General features: G+C 40.9%; 1 pseudogene; it reads right to left on the bottom strand.

The window, feature by feature from the left end:
- Positions 1-10,029, bottom strand: part of LOC138780805 (transcriptional regulator ATRX-like) — a 64,103-nt pseudogene extending 54,074 nt beyond the window's left edge.
- Positions 10,030-12,457: the final 2,428 nt, after the last annotated feature.

Genomic DNA, 12,457 nt, shown 5'->3' with positions numbered 1-12,457 from the left:
GCTGGAGCCAGTAAGCACGTTTGTAGGATAAAGCAGAGGAGAGGAAACACCAGTGAGAGAAAAGTGATCAGGTCGGATTTACTCAAAGCAGGACACTGAGCAAGAATTCCGCTGAATTCCGACAATCTTGCTCAGTGTGAACGGGGCCTATGGGCGGGAGGCGGATCAGTGGCAGAAAATTCTGCAGTGTGAACAACAGAGCGGAAATCCCATTAAACACAATGGGACACTGCTCTGTACATATTTTATGGGAGAAATTTCTAGCAGAAATTAAAGTGACACTGTCGTGAATTTTTTTTTGCAGAAATCAATAGTCCAGGCGATTTTAAGAAACTTTGTAATTAGGTTTATTAGCCGAAAATGCATTTTTATCATGAAAAAGCAGTTTGAAGCTCTCCCCCCTCTCTTCATTGTTCTCCTATGGAGAGAGCTAAATAAAAGACGAAAAAAGGACACCAAAGAGTTAATCTACAAATACCTCACGCTCTAATTACAGCCTTCACCCAGCTCTGTAATCCTCTGTTATCTGCTTTCTGTTGTCTGCTAACTCCCTCCTTCCCCCTCCCCTCTCCCTAGAACAGACTGGGTATGTCTGATGCAACAAGTCACAATTTCCTGATTTTTTGCAGGGGATGGAAAAGAGGAGGGAGGGGGGGCTGGGAAAATGCTTTTTAAATGCAGATAATGGCATATTTGGCTAATAAACCCAATTACAAAGTAAAATTGCCTGGACTATTGATTTCTGCAAAAAAAAGACAGTGACTCTTTAACCCATAGCTGCACCAGGACGTTATTGAACGTCCTCGTGCCGCTATGGGAGTTCAGAGGGGGGTCGCGCGGCGACCCCCCCTCTGAACTGCCGCGATCCCGGGTGCCGCATGTAGCCCGGGATCGCGGCTATTAGCGGGCACGGTCCGATCGCCGTGCCCGCTAATTAAGTACTTAGAAGCATCTGTCAAAGTTGACAGCTGCTTCTAAATACTTGCTGATATGCATCCCTGGTGGTCTAGTGGGGGGATCGCCCCCCTGCGGCGCTGATTGCGGGGGGGCGATCCCCGCATCCATCCCGGGCCGGGGTCTGCTCCGTAATGGCGCTGATCCCGGCTCGGCATTCTATTGCTTTGGCTGCAGCAGCCAAAAGTAATAGAACACCGATCTCATGGATTCATGCAGTATAACTATACTGCATGGATCTCTATGAGAGATCAGAGTGCATATACTAGAAGTCCCCCAGGGGGGCTTCTAGTATATGTGTAAAGTAAAGAAAAAAGTATTTTTAATAACACAAAGCCCCCTCCCCTAATAAAAGTCTGAATCACCCCCCTTTCCCCATTTTATAAATAAAAATAAATAAATTAATTAATAAACAAACATGTTTGCTATCGCCGCCTGTGCGTAATCGCCCGAACTATTAATTAATCACATCCTGATCTCACACGGTAACGGCGTCAGCACAAAAAATCCCAAAGTGCAAAATTGCGCATTTTGATCGCATCAAATCCAGAATAATTGTAATAAAAAGCGATCAAAAAGTCATATATGCGCAAACAAGGTACCGATCGAAAGATCACATCATGGCGCAAAAATGACACCTCACACAGACCCATAGACCAAAGGATAAAAGCGCTATAAGCCTGGGAATGGAGCGATTTTAGGGAACATATATTTTCTTTAAAAGGTTTTAATTTTTTACAAGCCATCAAATCAAATAAAAGTTATACATGTTACATATCGTTGTAATCGTAACAACTTAAGGAACATATATAACGAGTCAGTTTTACCCCAGGGCGAACATAGTAAAAACAACCCCCCCCAAATAAAAAAAAAAAAATTTTTTTTTCAATTTCACCACACATATAGTTTTTTTCTGGTTTCCCGGCACATTTTAGGCAAAAATTACATCTGCCATAGCAAAGTACAATTAGTTGCACAAAAAATAAGGGCTCATTTGGGTCTCTAGGTGGAAAAATGCAGGCGCTATGGCCTTATATACACGAGGAGGGAAAAACGAAAACGCAAAAATGAAAACTGGCTGTGTCCCCTAAGGGTTAAACCTTTGAGGACCAGGCCCAAAATGACCCAGTGGACCGTGCAAATTTTGATCTTAGTGTTTTAGTTTTTCCCTCCTCCCCTTCTAAGAGCTCTAGCACTTTCAGTTTTTTATCTACAGGTCATGTAAGAGCTTGTTTTTTACAGGAATAGTTGTACTTTGTAATGGAGTCTTTCATTCTACCATAACATGTATGACGGAATCCCAAATATATTATTTATGAAGATATAAATAGGTGAAATAGTAAAAAAGAATGCAAAATGGTAACGTTTGGAGGATTCCTGTGTTTACGTAATGCACTATATGGTAAAAGCGACATGATACCGTTATTCTATAGGTCAGTCCGAAAATAACCATATGCAGGTTTACACAGATTCTCTGTTACATATTTTTTTTTAATGAAATCTTTTTTTTGCAATTAATTATTAATACAATGGGCCTATTGTGACGCTTATAACTGTTTTATTTTTTTACCTACGGAGCTGTATGGGGTGTCATTTTTTCCGCCATGATCTCTAGTCTTTATTAATACCATATTTGTGAAGATCGGACGTTTTGATCACTTTTTATTAAATATATATATATATTATATATATATATATATAATATATATATATAATTATATTATATTATATATATAGTAACATCAAATCGGTAATCCGCGCACTTTTTTTCCCTCTTTTCGTCTACGCCGTTCACAATGACGCTTATTATATTTTAATAGATCGGACAATTACGCACGCTACGGTATATTATATGTTTATTTATGTATTTTTATGTTTTATTTATATAATGGGATAGGGGGGTGGTTTCAATTTTTATTGGGGGAGGGGCTTTGGGGTAGGTGTAATAGTGTTTTTTAACTTTTTTTTTTTTTTTTTTACACACTTTGAAGTCCCTTTGGGGGACTTTACATACAGTACTTTGATTTCTACACTGATGATTGCCATGCCATAGGCATAGCATTGATCAGTGTTATCGGCAGTCTGCTCATTGAGCCTGCCTGTGCAGGCTCAGTGTAGCAGATCGCCGATCGGACCGCACGGAGGCAGGTAAGAGACCTCCGGCGGTCCGTTTCAACGGTCAGTAAGTGACAGGGGGACTTTAAGGAGTTAATGACACGCGGTCAGCAGCGATCGCTGCAGCGTGTCATGAACGGTGACGTGCCTACTGCTGATTGCAGCCAGCCCCCACCTCCTATGAAGCGCGCTCCGCTCCGGATGCGCGCTTCATAGCTGGAGAAGCACCCAGGACGCTATAGTTACGCCCTAGGTCGCCTGGGGACAGACTTCCATGGCGTAACTATACGCCCTGGGTCGTCTAAGGGTTAAGAGCAGATACTCTTCAATTCTTCGTGCTTAGTGAGCATCGAGCCCAAAAGGTGAGAATGGAAACAAACTGAAACAAAAGAAGCAGCAAAAAATCTACAGGAGTGCTTGCCTCCTATGGACACTCGAAGCTACAACTCTTACTTACCGCTTACTGCCTTGGGGCTCATGCACACTGAGCAAAAGACGAGGAATTAAAGAGGAATCTGCTCTTAAATTCTGCTTGAAATTCCTCCCCTAAAAGATATGAACATGGCAATGTCTCATTGTGTTCAATGGGATTTCCGCTCTGTTGTTCACACTGCAGAACTTTCTGCCACAGATCTGCTTTCCGGCCCAAAGTAGTAACAGGTTACTTCTTTTGGCAGACTCTGCTAGAGGAATCCTATAGATGTCAATGGGGCTTGAATTCTTGCTAAAAATTCTGCTTGAATTCTGCTTGCATTCCACTCAAATTCAGCTCCTATTCCTACTCAGAGAAGAATAGAGGAGGAATTTCAAGCAGAAATCTTCAAGCAGAAGTTCCTCGTCTTTTGCTCAGTGTGCATGAGCTCACATAGGGTAATATAGGCTGATAGGAGGAGCTAGCTTAGTGTCACCTCCTAGGACACCAGCCTATATCCAATGTGCATGTGTCCCCATGAAAAAAGAGCAAGAAAACAGAAATCCTTCAGAACATACTTTTGAAAATTAATTCCAATCGTAAGAATTATAAGGGTGACTTCATGCATAACGAATACGCAGTGGATTTCACACTGAGAATTTGCAGCGAATCCGCTGCTAATCCCTTAATGTCATTCCAATTTGGATTACATACTCACAGCGGAATTGTCATCCCACTCCTAGTAGTAAATGCCAACCCCCTTAACTGCGGTGGCCTGGGTGAATGCATTACCAGTCTACGCTCCGGCCTTCTTCAGGGTATTCCCAGTATCCTGATGTCCGCTCAGCCAATCAGTGCATTGCCCACCACAGCTACTGATGTCTAAGCGGGGAGCCCGTGCAGCAAGCCAGAGTAAGAACCGGTAATGTATCTGCAGGCAGCCTGTGGGTCTGATGCCACTGCTATGGACTTCCAAACACGGTTAACCTAATCTCTTTACAGTGGATCAACCCCATTCTATATACATGCTAATTACGGAAAAAAGCAGCATACATTAACCTAATCTGGAAAACTGATAGTGATATTTTCTGTTTGGACTATGGTAACAGAAGTGCAGAAATTCCTAATAATGGTAGTTTGTAACTACCCTTGTTAATATGGCTCCAATATGGAGCAAAAGGAAACCAATAAGAAGCAATGCCTGACCAATAACTAGTAACAAAAAAGAGAGAGAGGAAAGGTAAAGCATTAAGAAAAATAAGCGTTTCTGAGGAATTCTGTAAACATTACACACTCAAATGCATACCTGAAGACTGAGCGAATCCAACTGCTGATATGACTTCATTTTCCACTATTGGCTTAATCTTCTGCTCATCTTCGCTGCCATCATCAGAATTGTGACTTTATTATTGTGACTGTCTTCAGACAAGTCAGAAGATGAAGTAGAAGTTTTTTCTTTAATGCCGTGCGCCTACTTTTACTCTTTGGGTTTCTTGCTTTCAGTTTCCTCTGTAGATGGTCCTCGCTCTTCCTCACTCTTTACGGTTTTCTTTTTGCCCTTCTTAGCAGCCTTGAGGTTTCCTGCTTTTTTTCATTTTCTTTTCTAGTTCAGAGTCATAGTTTGAGGAGTCTGAGTGGTTTGATCGCCGTTTTTTTGCAGTCGAGTTTCTGGTCACCTTAACAGCTTCTGGACCAGAACTTGAACTCTTTCTTTTGCGTTTCCATCATGTTTTAGACTCTCTTTTACTTTTTTCCAGATTTCTTGACTTCGCTGCAGCTCTCATGTTCAGAGGAGGAGTTGCTCATCAAAGCAGCTTTCTTAAGAACTTCAGGTACCTCCTCAGAATCCGACCCACTTTCATGGCTGTTAGAATCTAATTTTTTCTTTAGTGGGTTTTCTTTTTGAACTCTTCTCAGAGGCTGAAGATGCATGTTTTGTCTCACTTTTTTTAGAAGGCTGTTTTTTCTTTTTTTCTCCTTGTCTGTGTCATTACTTTCCTCTTCTGTATTGGATGAGGTCACTGTGTCAGCCTTGCGTCTCCTAGGTGTGGTTTTCACACGAGGAGACTTTCTTAACTTGGAATCATTCTCAGATGAGTGCTCATTACCAGAAACATAACTGGGGCTCATTGCTTTTTCAGCATCAGATCCATCTCAGAAGCCTCAACTTTTGTGAGTCACCCGACTCCCTTTTCTTAGATGGAAGACTTCGAAAGAGAAACAGGAGTCAGTTTCAGAATGAGCTCTTTTTTAACAGCTGACTTTGGTTCCTTACCCCCTTTCTTAGTTGGTGTTTTTAAGCCAGAATCATTCAAAGCATTTTGGGCTTCAAGTGAGGCATCCAGACTGTCAAATATATCTTCTGGCACTGAAGAAGGTACTGAAACAATGTCCATGTCAAGTGCTTCAGCAGCATGGGGCTCAAACGACTGATCCTTTTTTTGATTTCTTCAGAGGGGAACGAGACCTTGCTAGTCTGGAGGATGTGCTATTAGAAGCAGTCTTGTCAGCATCATTTTCAGACTCTGCACTAGACTGCTGCTCTTTCTTGCTTTTATCTGTATTTCTTTTTTTGCTGTCACTTATGCTACGCTTTGGCTTTTCAGTCGACTTTTTCAACTTGTCTCTATTTTTCTCAGATTTTTCTTTGTCTTCAAAATCAGACTCGCCTTCAACATGAGAATCCTCTTGCAGATGTTCACTGACATCCAACACCTTGTCAACTGCACAATTCTCGCTTTTCTTTTGAACTGTAGTTTCATCCAACTGATCATCACCACCTTCTGTCTCCATGTAAGCATCTTCTGGGACCTCAGCAAAAACCAAAACATCACCATTACCCTCCTTTTGCTCAACACTTTCATCTGAAATATCAACTTGCCCTCCATTTCGAGTGTGACCTGATTAACCTCTTTTTCCACTCTTTTATTGTTTCAGATTTCACATGCTTTAGATTGCTGCAATTTTTAACTTTCTCATTTTCGTGCAGGCTAGAATCTTTCCGAGACTCACTAGTTTTATCATTCTGTTTGTCTTTTGGCTGCCTATTCTCACTAACATCTTTGTTCTTCTTTGGAGTTTTACCCAAATCAGAAGTCATCTCTTTGGTCAAACTTTCTTCCAACGCTTGATGTGCTTTTTTAAGGTCCCCTAAAACGGATTTAAATGCCTTTAACTGGCGAATTCTAGCACTGCGGTTGGCATCTACATTTTCAGACTCTTGCTTAAGGAAGTTTACAAAACTAGAGTTTAAATTTGTTGTTGTCTCAATTATTCTTTTAGTCTTTTTTAAATTTCTTTTGGAACCATCAATGCTTTGAAAGAATATGTTATTGCACAAGAATGTGGATTATCCATTTGTTTGTCCTGTCCGTTACAACTTAGAGTTTTCAGAGTTTGGTCATAAAGCTTACTCTTATCATTTTCTACTTTCATTTTCTTCTTATTCTGCTGTAACAACTGTTCCAGGTTTTCAAACACACTGTCACATGCAGCTACCAAGTCCAACAGAGGTTCAGGCTGGCAAATGTAACAATGCCATTTGCTCTCTTCATCCATAATAAGAGACAATTCTCTTCGACCAAGATTTCGGAGGATGCATTTTTTGCAGAAGGCATTGTGGCAAAAATCACAGCAGATCAGATTTCCTCCTTCAGCACACCAACTAAATATAAAAAAAATACAGATATACATAGATTATACTTTGCAGTCATAACAGAAACCAACACTGAAAAAGTCTAATTTGTCATTAATTGCTACAACTTTGTTTCTACCACAATTAACTTATTTAAAGAAAAGGTTCTATATCACGCTCAGCACTGTACAAATGGGCGGATAGCCGATAGGGAGATAAAACAAATATATCTCTTATCTGATGGCTAGTTCTTAAAAATTTTAAAGCACAAACAAGAGGCTCTACATTATTCTCCAATGATAGCCTATGCTGCTCTATATAAAAGGGGGGGTGGAATCATTCACTGCTTCTTTAGGCTAGGTTCACACACCATAAATAAAAGTTAAATACAACCCTAATTTTGAATGAAAATAAAACTGTGTAAACGGAAGAAAAAATGGCCGTATTTTGCAAAAGCTGTGTAATTAATGTGTATGTTAATTACCTAGACCTACGTAACCATTAGAGCTTGTATAAAGCTGCAGCTGTATTTTACCTCAAAATTACAGCCATATTTTTTTTTCTTTTACAGCGTGTGAACATAGCCTTAAACAATAATCAAGGCTGCAACTCACCGACATTGTTCATCCATTCCATCAGCATCACGATTGATGTCATCACTCATATAATATTTATAGCAACTCTGAGGTAAAAAAGAGAAAAAGAGAAAAAAAGGGGGAGGGACAAAAAAAGTCAGACATGGTTCAGTACAGAAAGCTCTGATTTTTTTATTTTATGAAGGAATAGGTATAGTTCTTGGCTCTGTTGTATGCTGGCATTTGGGTGATTTAGAATAGTGAACAAGATTTCATTAAAACCCTTAATGTGACAGTGAAAATTGATGGTACCATTTTAACAAAATATGGTCTAAGACTCGCCCTTTTTCCACCCTACCTTTTTCAAATAATATCAAACTTCTTCCTTACTACCCCATATATTGTTACCACTGGGTTTACTGGATATTCCAAGTATGTTTGAAGAAGTCACAGGAAATTTATTTTACAAAACCTTTTTTGTCCTATTCACTCATGTAAAATACTGTACAAGGACATGTACAGTACAAGGACCGAAGGAATAAGCTATTCGTGTCCACTGGTTCTGCGATCTATTCTATAATGAAGTGTAAACCCAGCCTTATAATCAAACACTGTCAGCTAAAACTTTTTTTTATTTTATTTAAAAAGCAAAGGTGATGGGGTACTGAGTACCAGGGACAGACCAACAGGGAACACTTCTAATATTAAAACAAGCACAGCAGTCCCTTCATTTTGATGGTCTTTGGATGAAAAAGCATGTGTACCTTACAAATGAGGACTTTGAGAGCAGGATGCCTGTAAATGGAGTCTTTCTGAAAGTGATTGACTTGTTGTCCACAAGCTGTGCACGTTACAATCCCATGGAGTCCTTCTTCTACAAGGAAAAAAAAAGGGAAGGAGGAAACAGTTTAAGGCTATGTTCACACTATGTGAACAACTGGCCGTTCCGTGACCTCGGCCAGGTCACGGAACGGCCGGTCTTAGCCCGGATAATCCCGGCCGGTACTTAAGTACCGGTCGGGTGATCTTTCCGGCCACGGAGCTCAGATGCGGGCGCATCAGCGTGCGCCTGCATCAGAGCTTCCCATAGCACACAGTGAACTGACAGGTCTTTCTGCGGCTGGAATTCACTGAATTACGGCCGCAGAAAACGGACTTCAGTTTTTTCCGGCACTGCACGGGATCCCGGCCAGAGCGCATACGATGTGCGTACGCTCCGGCCGGGATCCCATTAAAAATAAAGCTATGTCCCACTCCGCAAAACTACGGCCGTAGTTCTGCGGCGAGAACTAGAGCCGTAGTTTTACGTAGTGTGAACATAGCCTAAAAGTCCCAATGACATCTATTTAACTATACAATTATTAAATTCATGCTTGCAAGCACAAGGAGCTAGTAGGTCTTATAGCAGGTTTCTTTTTACCGCCCATAGCAATAAATGACAGCTCAGCTTTCCTTCTATCAGAGCAGTATATAAATGAAATTTCAGTATAAAGTATAATCACCCCACTGTGCAGCACCAACCAGATCAGCACTCATAGGGACCTACTTGGCCCATATAAAAAGGGCTTAAGTGTTTTTCATGATGACAGAAGCAGCAGCACTCAGCTGAGCACTGTACCGCTTTATTAAAGAAATTGGCCACTTTATAGAAAATTGTTCAGGGTATAGTATTAGTAACTGTACTCATACATCACTTACTGACAGCAGTTCCCTGTGTACCTCATAGAACTAAAAACACACTCCCCTCCTCCAGGCTGGCTGCCCTGTGACCATGCATAGTCACATTCTGCTCCATGTCAGCCATCTGTGCAGAGCAGCACAGTCTGGAGGAGGGCAGTCTGATTTTAGCTCTGAGGTACACAGGGAGCTGCTGTCAGTAACTAATGTAAGTACATTAACTAATACTGTACACTGAGCAATTTTACTATAATACTAGAATACCAAGCCAATTGATGCACATATGCTGCTAACAAACATATCTGGGCCAGATATGTCAAAGTGTGTAAAAATAAGGTTAACTATCTATAGCAACCAGTTACATCTTTCATTTCTTAATGTCTGATAAAATAAAGGCCAAGCTATGACTGATTGCTATGAGCAGTTTACAAGGTTTTCTACTTACAAACACTAATAAATCAGGGCCCCCATGTATTATCAACATTAGTATGAGCAGTGACTAACCCTTCTCAATTGTCCACAAAAAAATTTTACTTAAGTACCTGGCCGTTTCTTAGTTAGGGACAGATCAGGTTTAACTTTACTTCGATTTCGGAATTCTGGTCCTTTAAAATCATCTTTGTCTTCATTAAGAACAGGCTCTGGTTGCACAACTACAGTACCTGAAACAAACAAGAGTGTGTATTAAAATGTTGCTACAATATTCACTTTGCCGTGCCTTAGAGCTTTAAAGTGGAACTCTGGATAGGAAAACTTGTTTTGTATTGAAAGTACATTAAAAGATATATAGATGTGTCTATATAATGTATTACCGTATCTGTACGGTTCTGCCACACTGGTAGCGGATAGAAATCCAGAAAGTGAAAAAAATGGCCCCTGTGCCAATCCACATTGTCTTCTGCTCCTTCTGCTCTCCCCCCTTAGGAGACAAATCTTTCATGCCTCTGTCTCACATTGTGTGTGTTTGCTGAGATCAGGCTGATGATGCAGAGAGGGGGCAGAGTGTGATGTCCCAGGAGGCTTGGCTGGTTCCCCTAATCCACCATCTCTGACCAGCCAGAAGCAGCTGCTGCACGGATTTCTCTGATTGTGCAGAAGTGTGCAGTAAAATCAGGCTGTGTTCACACATGTTGGAGTGTCATTGCAGTACTGCAGCGTGTTTCACAAAAATGACGTAGTAAAATTATGCTAAACGGCAGAGAGGATCAGTGCCTTATTGTGGGGCTCAACTTCAAAGATAAGAGATGCTTGATCATAATATGTGCGTGGAAATGTAAAGAGAAAAAAAAAAAGTTCTTTACTTTATTCCAATAGCAGCGTTACGAATACAGCCTGCTGTGTGGTGTTACAGGTAGAGAATACAGCGTGCTTGTGGGTGGGACAACAATGAAATGATGAAGTAATGCAAATAATTCAGTAACACAATGAAATTGCAATGTGTGAACCAGAGCCTAGATGTTCTGCAATAGATTTGGGTGGGGAATGTGCAGGGTGGGGGACTGTGATGAACAGCTGAGGGAAAGCATTGCATTCTTGAACCTGTAGTACTGTGTACAACTGCTCAACCAGAATACAGAACAGAACAAAACCCCCCCACAACAAATGGATTTTTAGTAGTTTTTCAAAACTAGATTAGATATGTAAGTAATGCATTATGCTTGTGCAGAAGTTTCATTCTTTTAAACCTCTACCTGGAGTTCCCCTTTAAACGATTGATGCCCCAGGACCTCTGCGGGCTCGGCGGATTTCAAGAGATGCAGCCACGACCCAGTTGATTGACTGGCTGCTCAGCCAATCAGTGACCAGGGCGCCGGAATGCCACACTAGTCACTGATTGGCTGAGTGGCCAGTCCATCAGACTGGTAGGGCAATCAAGAACCATAAAATAAAATAAAAGAACTTGGCTAGACTCCTTTAACTTTTCAGATATGCCTATATTTATTTATTTTTGTGAATTCACTATCTATACTTTTACAATAAAATTCTAAGAGCCTTAATGATGCTGCAAAAGAGAAGGTAAGAAAAGGAGAAGTAAGGCACAGGGAGAGTAACAGTCTCAGGGCATGGGGAACACTAGGCCTCTTTGAAGCTATTACTGCAACAATAACAGCTGAAAATTAACCCCTTAGCGACCCATGACGTACCTGGTAGGTCATGGTGCACGGGGGGAGTTCAGTGAGCGGTCCTGCCGGGACCCCGCTCTGAGCAGGTCCGTAGCTGCGCCGGCTAATTAAGCCTCTAAATGCAGCTGTCAAACCTGACAGCTGCATTTAGAGGCTTTGCTCGCACATCCCTGGTGTCTAGTGGGGCGGATCTCCCCCTGCGATGCATCGCATTGGGGAGATCCGTGCTTCTGGCCAGGCCGGGACTCAGCGTCCCAATGACGCTGATCCCGGCTTGGCAATACATCTGATCTGATAGGTCTTTGCTGTGTATATAGATCAGTGCTGTGCATACGTCCCAGCATAAGTCCCAGGGGGACTTCTAGTTAATGTAAAAATAAAAGTAAAAATGTTTTTTTATTAATAAAAAATCCCCTTCCTTAATAAAAGTTCAAACCCTTTTCTATTTTATAAATATAAATAAACAAATAAACATATTAGTATCGCTGCACGCCAAACTATTAAATTATCACATTCCTGATTTCGCACGGTAAACGGCCCAAAAATTCCAAAGTGCAAAATGTGCATTTTTGGTCACATCAAATCCAGAAAAAATGTAATATAAAGCGATCAAAAAGTCGCATATGCGAAATCAAGGAACCCATAGAAAGTACATGTCATGGCGCAAAAATGACACCTCCTACAGCCCATAGACCAAAGGATAAAAGCACTATAGGCCTGGGAAGAAGTGATTGTAAGGAACATATATTTGTTAACAATGGTTTGAATTTTTTTAAGCCATCAAATAAATCAAAGTTATACATGTTATATATCGTAAAGACTTGAGGAACATGCATAACAAGTCAGTTTTACCCCAGGGTGAATAGCGTAAACATGAAACTCCCTGAAATAAAAACAAATTCCTTTTTTTTTTTTCAATTTGACAGCGCAAATGATTTTTTTTCCGTTTCGCTGCATATTTTATGGG

Source organism: Dendropsophus ebraccatus, unplaced genomic scaffold (assembly GCF_027789765.1).
Source record: "Dendropsophus ebraccatus isolate aDenEbr1 unplaced genomic scaffold, aDenEbr1.pat pat_scaffold_860_ctg1, whole genome shotgun sequence".
Classification (NCBI taxonomy): Eukaryota; Metazoa; Chordata; class Amphibia; order Anura; family Hylidae; genus Dendropsophus; species Dendropsophus ebraccatus.
This window is presented reverse-complemented; position numbering and strand designations above follow the sequence as displayed.